Raw genomic sequence first — 8,104 nt, 5'->3', positions numbered from 1 at the left:
AATTTAATTATAAAAATAAATAAACCATTATTACAAAATTAATTAACAATATCATTTGCTTGAAAAATAAAATGAACAACCATTATTAATTATTTGAAATCTCCACACAAACTAAAACAATACATAACTAATGGAATGACCTAAATTATCTTTCTAATTCACTTAGGTGGTGTATGATTTTTGGTTGAATAGAAAAACTAAAATATGTGGCTTTTTCTATTGAACTAAAAGCAATTTGTTGATATCACCCAACATAACTAAATTAAAACTATTGATAATAAGTTAATTTTAGTTATGTTGATTAATATCAATAAGTTACTTTTAATTGAATAGAAAAAACTAACTATTTTAATTTTTTCTATTCCGCTAGAAAACAAACATCATCTTAAAATTTTGTGTGATAGTTTTAAAAAAAATAAAAAATTATTAATTAATATAGCAAAATATTTTTATTCGAATCCATATATGAGTTCATCAATAATTATAAAAATAGAGATATAATTAAAATAATATAAGTGATATAAAATAGAGATATTACTGAAATTGTATAATATTTTTTAAGGAATTGGAAACTTAAATATTCTTCCATTAAATCTTTTGAACTTTTCTTCTTTTCAATTTTGTCTATTCCAATATTAAACTTAGAATTTCAAACTTGAAAACTTACAAAATTTTGGACAAAGTCTTTGAAATCTTTTGAATTTCTTGTCTTCTAATCAAGTTTTCTAATAATGCTTTTCAAAGCTTAAAACAACCCATCAGTGAGGATGTCAATTTGAAATAATTAAACTTAAAAAACTTAATTACTACTAGCTTTGAAAAGTCACCTAACTTAACTTAATGTATAGAAAATAATTAAAAGAATTTTTTTTTTTAATTTATAGGATGAAAATATTGATTTTATTTTTATAAATGTGTGGACCTTGCATTTTGGCCGATGCGTTCCCACTCGATAACAAAACTCGCTTTTTATTTGTTTGGTGAAAAATATGATTTTTTTTAAAAGACTTGGAGTCGCCACTTATTTTTGTTTTATTTTTAAAAGGAAAACAAAATAAGAAAGAAAAACCCTAAGTGTGACTCCTTATTTGGAAAAAGCAGGTCTATGAAAAACCGAGTCGGGTCCGAGGGTCAGGTTACTTATTGGGAATGTACAATGGTGAGCCGTAACACCCCTCTAAGTCCCTAAAAACGGGTCTCTACTAATAAGATGAAGCAAGCATGACAATTGGTAAGGAAATCAATGGATACATAAGTGATCACAAATCAGAAGCAAGTCATGACAATGAATAAATGAACGAAGTGAGAGCGAGAGCGTACCTTGGCAGCAGGTAATAAAACGTTATCATGAAATAGAGTTAGTGCGCAATAACAAATACAAAATATATCGCACGCATGTCAAAGATCAGAACAAAAATAATAAAAAAAATATCCATTAGGCATAGTAATTAACAATCAGAAGAGAAATCTCATATGTAGGGCCCCCCACCAAAGCCCAATTTATCTTGCATGCATTGGTCTCACAAATTTCATTATTTCGAAATTAAGAAAAATCCATTTTTATGAAAAATCAAAAGAAACATAAGATTATTTGAAAACCGGAGTGAAATTAAAATTGTTCGAGAGAAAACTGGATTTTTGGAATTTGTTTGAAAATTGGAGTCTTAAAAATTAAATTTAAGAATTGAAATTTTGGAAATTAAATTTGAAAGAAATTGGAATTTCTTAAAATTATTTAAGAATTAGAGTTTTGAAAATTATATTAAGGAATTGGAACTTTAGAAATTAAATTTGAAAGAAATTAGCAAATTATTTGAGAATTGGAGTTATGAAAATTAAATTATGAAAATTGGAATCTTGGAAATTATTTGAAGATGGAAAAAATAAACAAACTAATAATAATAGTAATAATAATAAATAAATAAATGTGAAAATTGGAATTTCAAAAATTGGAAATTAAATTTGGAAATCGGAATTTTGAAGAATTATTTAAAGATGAAATTTTAAAAATAAATAAATAAATAAAATAATAATAATAACGAAAATAATAATGATTAAATAAATAAATGTGAAAATTGGAATTTTGGAAATTGGAAATTAAATTCGAAAATTGGAAAATTGGAATTTAGGAAATTGGGAATTGAATTTGGAAATCAGAATTTTGAAGAATTATTTAGAGATGAAATTTTAAAAATAAATAAATAAATTAAATAATGATAATAACAAAGATGATAATGATTAAATAAATAAATGTGAAAATTAGAATTTTGAAAATTGGAAATTAAATTCGGAAATTGGAAAATTGAAATTTAGGAAATTGGGAATTGAATTTGGAAATCAAAATTTTGAAGAATTATTTAAGATGGAATTTTAAAAATAAATAAATTAATTAAATAATGATAATAATGAAGATAATAATGATTAAATAAATAAATGTGAAAATTGAAATTTTGGAAATTGGAAATTAAATTTGGAAATTGGAAAATTGGAATTTAGGAAATTGGGAATTGAATTTGGGAATCGGAATTTTTAAAAATTATTTAAAGATGAAATTTTAAAAATAAATAAATAAATAAATTAAATATTGATTATAATAAAGATAACAATGATTAAATAAATAAATTTGAAAATTAGAATTTTGAAAATTGGAAATTAAATTCGGAAATTGGAAAATTAGAATTTAGGAAATTGGGAATTGAATTTGGAAATCAGAATTTTGAAGAATTATTTAAAGATGGAATTTTTGAAAACTTGATTTAAAAGGAGATGGAGTTTCGAAAATTTATTTGAAGGTGACATTTTAAAAATTAAATTCGGAATTGTGGAATTTTTGGAAGATTAAAATTAAAAATTTGAATTTTGGAAAATTAAATTTAAAGTTAGAGTTTTAGAAAATTATTTCAAGAATTGAAATTTGAAGAATTAAATTTAAAATATTGAAGTTTTGGAAAATTGAATTTAAGATCTGAAGTTTCGTAAACTAAATTTAAAAATCAAATTTTACAAGATTATTTTGAAAAGGGTACGTGTATATATATATATATATATATATATATATATATATATATATATATATATATATATTCTTAAATAAAATAATAAATAAATAAATAAATAAAAATAAATAAATAAAATGAATGAATAAATGAATAAATTTGAAACTTTGGGATTTTAGAAAAATTATTTGATAACATAATTTGAAAAAAAAAATGAAATGGCCATTGGACCCATGCCACTAATAATAAAAAAAAAAACTCATGCCTTCGACTTTTCATTCACCAATTGTTTAAACAATTTCCTGTCGTTAGTGAACCACCAGGGAGTGGAGTAATGAAGCCCCACTTCTCCATGAAAAAAAAAACACTAACTCACAGCCCATTTACAGATGACTGCACATGAGTTCTAGCAAGCATGGCGCAACGCATTGAGCCTCAACCATGCGTCGACGCAGTAGAGATGGGAGCAGTGGCGGCAATCCTGCAGCACCTAGAAAACGTTGTCGCTGTTACTGGTGACTGACTGATTACTACTCAAAAAGTGCTATTTGATAGCCTTTTAATTAATCCTTTTAAACACTTTTGAGTAGTAGTTAGTGCCTTTTAACCCAATTAGCATGTTAAGGCTCCTTGCAATCAATTATAATCAAATTGCCTTAAGTTTTGGTGTTTTGATAGCATTTTGACCACCAAAGCATCATGAGATTGAGGAGAGTGATATGGAATCCTTAGAAAGCTTTGGGAAGCTAAGAGGCATGAAGAATCACAGCCTTGAAGCTCTTATGCCATAAGCAAAGTGGAAATGCAAAAGGGGAAGCAAAGAGGATTCAGCCATGGAACACTCTTGATGACAGTCACTGCGGCTAATTTTGGAGCCCTTCCCGAAGTCTATTTCCTGCATACAATATGTCATTTGAAAGCTTGGGAAGTCAACAATCCAATGCCTCAAACCGTGTGCAATTTGGATCTGAGATGAGGAAGCTACAGCCGTTGGAAGATAACTGCTCCAAGCTGAAGGAAGGAAGACTTCAGTAAAGTGCTGCGAAATCACCATTCTTGTTGCGGAATGGTTTCGCAGCCTTTTTGCACAGTGCTATGGAGTTCCCCTGAAGCTTTGCGCCGCGATGGAAGACAAACACCTCAAGTTGGAAGTTCACTTTGCAAAGGTGTTGAAGCAGCTGGCTGCTATGAAGGAATTTCGCAGCTCCTCTTGTGCACCTGGGAAATTCCGCAGACCTCATCTTTCACCTGCGAAGTGGTCCTTAGTGCTTCCTGATATTTGTAACCGACTCTTGGAGATATTTTTCATTAGATTTTTGTTGCTTAAATGCCTAAATTCTCCTTGTAAGTCACCAATGAAAGATTTCCTTAGCTTTTAAGTTAGGAATTTAGCAAATTACCAGGGGATAGCTGTAATTGGAATTTTTGGTATAAAGGGAGCCCGAGGAGCCTGTTCTGAGGGTGTTCTGGTTGTTGAACTTTTGTAAATTCCAAAGAAAGAAATACAAAGAGCTTTAGCTCTTGACTGCCTTACCTTCTCACTTTGTATTTTATATTTTCACTAAGTTATGCACTCTCTGAGGAATTTTCCCCAGAGAATGAGTAGCTAAACCTCTTAGTTCCTTGGAGTTAAGGTTGCCGGGAAAGGTTCCAAGTGCAAGAATCAGAAGCTTTGTGGTTTCAGCTATGAATGAAGAGTAAGTGTGTCCCGTGAATGGTTTCTAATGTTTTTAGTTAACTTAAAACACCTTGGAGTCACCTGGGCCAACACTTGGTAAGGCAAGTGATCTCTAACCGTGGAGATGCACTAGTTTACCCCTTGCGAGCCTCTGGTAGGTGACTTGAAGGTAGGATTTTCTAGAATAGCCAACACTTGGTAAGCTTTTGGACTCTTAGGAGACATCCATTAGTTACCTCTTGCGAGCTTTTGACGGGTAATCCAAGGTTAAAGATCACCTTGAATGGTAAAGGCTAGTGAGAGGCTCAAACCATTGCAAGTTGTATCAGTGAGAGAATTAAAGCTGAAATCCAATTGAGGGATGCATTTATGCAGCACCTGTTAGAGAATTGACTTTATGTTAATTCTCTAATGTGAGGAATTGAACCAAGTGACCGGAGCTATGCTTTTGCATGAGGAACCTCCCCTGTATACCTGAATCTCCAAGGAATGCTTTTCTTCTTAAGTTATTTTCATCACTTGTTGTGTTGTTAATTTAAGTCCATACCTTTTTCAACTAAAGTTTGTGTTTTATTTCTTAAGCTAATCTTGAAATGAAACAACACCAATTCACTTTGAATTGGTATCATTTTTTACTTGAGTGTCCTTCCCAGTGGAACGATCCTAGAGCCACTATGCTATAGTAGCTTTGTATTTGCTACCCTAGTTCATGGTGTTATAGGTTATAAATATTGTTGATTACTCTCGCCATCAAGGAGCACCAGCTGGACATGAACCAGCTGAGACACCAATTAGGCATGAATCAAATGGCGCCGTTGCCGGGGAAGGTGTCAAGAATCAGTGATACTATTTCAGTGTACTTGTGATTTTCATCACAAGTGTGGTAAAGTTTCTTTAGCTTTATTAATTCTCATTATTTTCGTTTTGCTAACTCATAATTTAAATTTAGCTTTTAAATTCAGCTTAGTTTTATTTTGTCTTTGTAGCCCTGTTTTCTTTTGTTGTCCTCTGTTTTCATTTTAGTTTCAAATAGTTGCTAGTTGTGTATGCCAAAGTGGATACGAGGTAGTAGAGGAAGGCTTGTTAGAATTGAATCACCTCATACTAAGGAATTGGAATTGAGCTTGAATATCATGGAAACTGCTCCTGAAGATCAGCATAGTCACCAAGTTCGTCAAGACAATCTCAATGAATTTAGATCAATGAGGGATCGTATGCATCCACCTCGTATGAGTGCACCATCATGTATAATACCTCCTACAGAGCAGCTAGTAATCAGACCATATATTGTTCCACTTCTACCAACTTTCCATGGAATGGAAAGTGAGAATCCCTATGCACATATTAAGGAATTTGAGGAAGTTTGTAATACATTCCAAGAGGGAGGAGCTTCAATTGATTTGATGAGGCTTAAGTTATTTCCTTTTACTTTAAAGGATAAAGCCAAAATTTGGCTTAATTCTTTAAGGCCAAGGAGTATCCGTACTTGGACTGACTTACAAGCTGAATTCCTTAAGAAATTTTTCCCACTCATAGAACAAATGGCTTGAAAAGGCAAATTTCAAATTTCTCAGCTAAAGAGAATGAGAAATTCTATGAGTGTTGGGAAAGATATATGGAAGCATAAATGCATGTCCTCACCATGGTTTGATACTTGGCTATTGGTGAGTTATTTTTATGATGGGATGTCATCCTCAATGAAGCAACTCCTGGAGACAATGTGTGGAGGAGATTTCATGAGCAAAAATCCGGAGGAAGCTATGGATTTCTTGAATTATGTAGCTGAAGTTTCAAGGGGATGGGATGAGCCAACCAAAGGAGAAGTGGGAAAGATGAAGTCTCAACTGAATGTTTTCAATGCTAAGGCTGGGATGTATACTTTGAAAGAAGAGGATGATACAAAAGCAAAGTTTGCAGCTGTGACAAGAAGATTAGAGGAGCTGGAACTGAAAAAAATGCATGAAGTGCAAGCTGTTGCTGAATCATCAGTGCAAGTGAAGCTTTGTCCTAAGTGTCAATCCTATGAACACTTGGTGGAGGAATGCCCTATAGTTTCAGCTGAAAGGGAAATGTTTGGAGATCAGGCAAATGTTGTTGGACAATTTAAGCCCAATAACAATGCACCCTATGGAAATACTTACAACTCAAGTTGGAGGAATCATCCAAATTTTTCATGGAAGCCTAGAGCACCTCAGTACCAACAGCCGGATCAACCATCTCAGCAATCTTCAAGTCTTGAACAAGCCATTTTGAATCTCAGCAAGGTAGTGGGAGACTTTGTTGGAGAACAAAAAGCCATCAATAATCAGCTTAATCAAAGAATTGACAGAGTGGAGAATATTCTGAACAAAAGGATGGATGGAATGCAAAATGATATGACTCAAAGATTTGATAATCTCCAGTACTCAATATCAAGGCTCACAAATTTGAATACAGTGCAAGAAAGGGAAGATTTCCTTCCAACCCCACCAAAACCCAAGGGTGTCCAAGAAGTGGAAAGCCATGAGGGGGAATCATCACAGATGAAAGATGTCAAAGCCTTGATCACTCTGAGGAGTGGTAAGAAAATTGAGCAGCCACCACCTAAGCACCTGTTGAAGAAGAAGAGACAAAGAAGCAGAGGAAATGAAGACAAAGAAGGAGAGATCAGTGATAAGAGAGAGGACTCTGAGTCAACAATGAATGCAAATCCAGAGAAGGAACTTCTGAAGGAAGAAAGCTGAAGAAATCAACTTCTCCACCTTTTCCTCAAGCATTGCATGGGAAGAAGGGGGTTAGAAATGCAGCTGAAATCCTTGAAGTATTGAGACAAGTTAAAGTCAATATCCCATTGTTGGATATGATTAAGCAAGTCCCAACATATGCAAAATTCCTAAAGGACTGTGTACTATCAAAAGAGGGTTGACTGTAACTAAGAAAGCCTTCTTGACTGAGCAAGTAAGTGCAATCTTACAGTGTAAATCTCCTTTGAAGTACAAAGATCCGGGAAGTCCTACCATTTCAGTCATGATTGGAGGAAAGGTAGTGGAGAAAGCTTTATTAGACTTGGGAGCAAGTGTGAATTTGCTTCCATATACTGTCTATAAGCAATTGGGGCTTGGTGAGTTGAAGCCAACAGCAATTACTCTATCTCTAGCAGATAGGTCAGTAAAAATTCCTAGAGGAGTAATTGAGGATGTCTTGGTTCAAGTTGATAATTTCTACTATCCAGTGGATTTTATTGTTCTTGATACGGATCCTACTGTTAAGGAAGCTAATTTAGTTCCTATTATCCTGGGAAGGCCATTCCTAGCTACCTCAAATGCAATCATCAATTGTAGGAATGGGCTCATGCAACTCACTTTTGGTAATATGACACTTGATCTCAATATCTTTTATATGTCTAAAAAGCAAATCATTCCGGAAGAAGAAGAAGGTCCAGAAGAGGTGT

The sequence above is a fragment of the Vitis riparia genome, chromosome 7, assembly GCF_004353265.1.
Source record: "Vitis riparia cultivar Riparia Gloire de Montpellier isolate 1030 chromosome 7, EGFV_Vit.rip_1.0, whole genome shotgun sequence".
Lineage (NCBI taxonomy): Eukaryota > Viridiplantae > Streptophyta > Magnoliopsida > Vitales > Vitaceae > Vitis > Vitis riparia.
The sequence above is the reverse complement of the archived record's forward strand: the minus strand, read 5'-3'. Positions refer to the sequence as shown.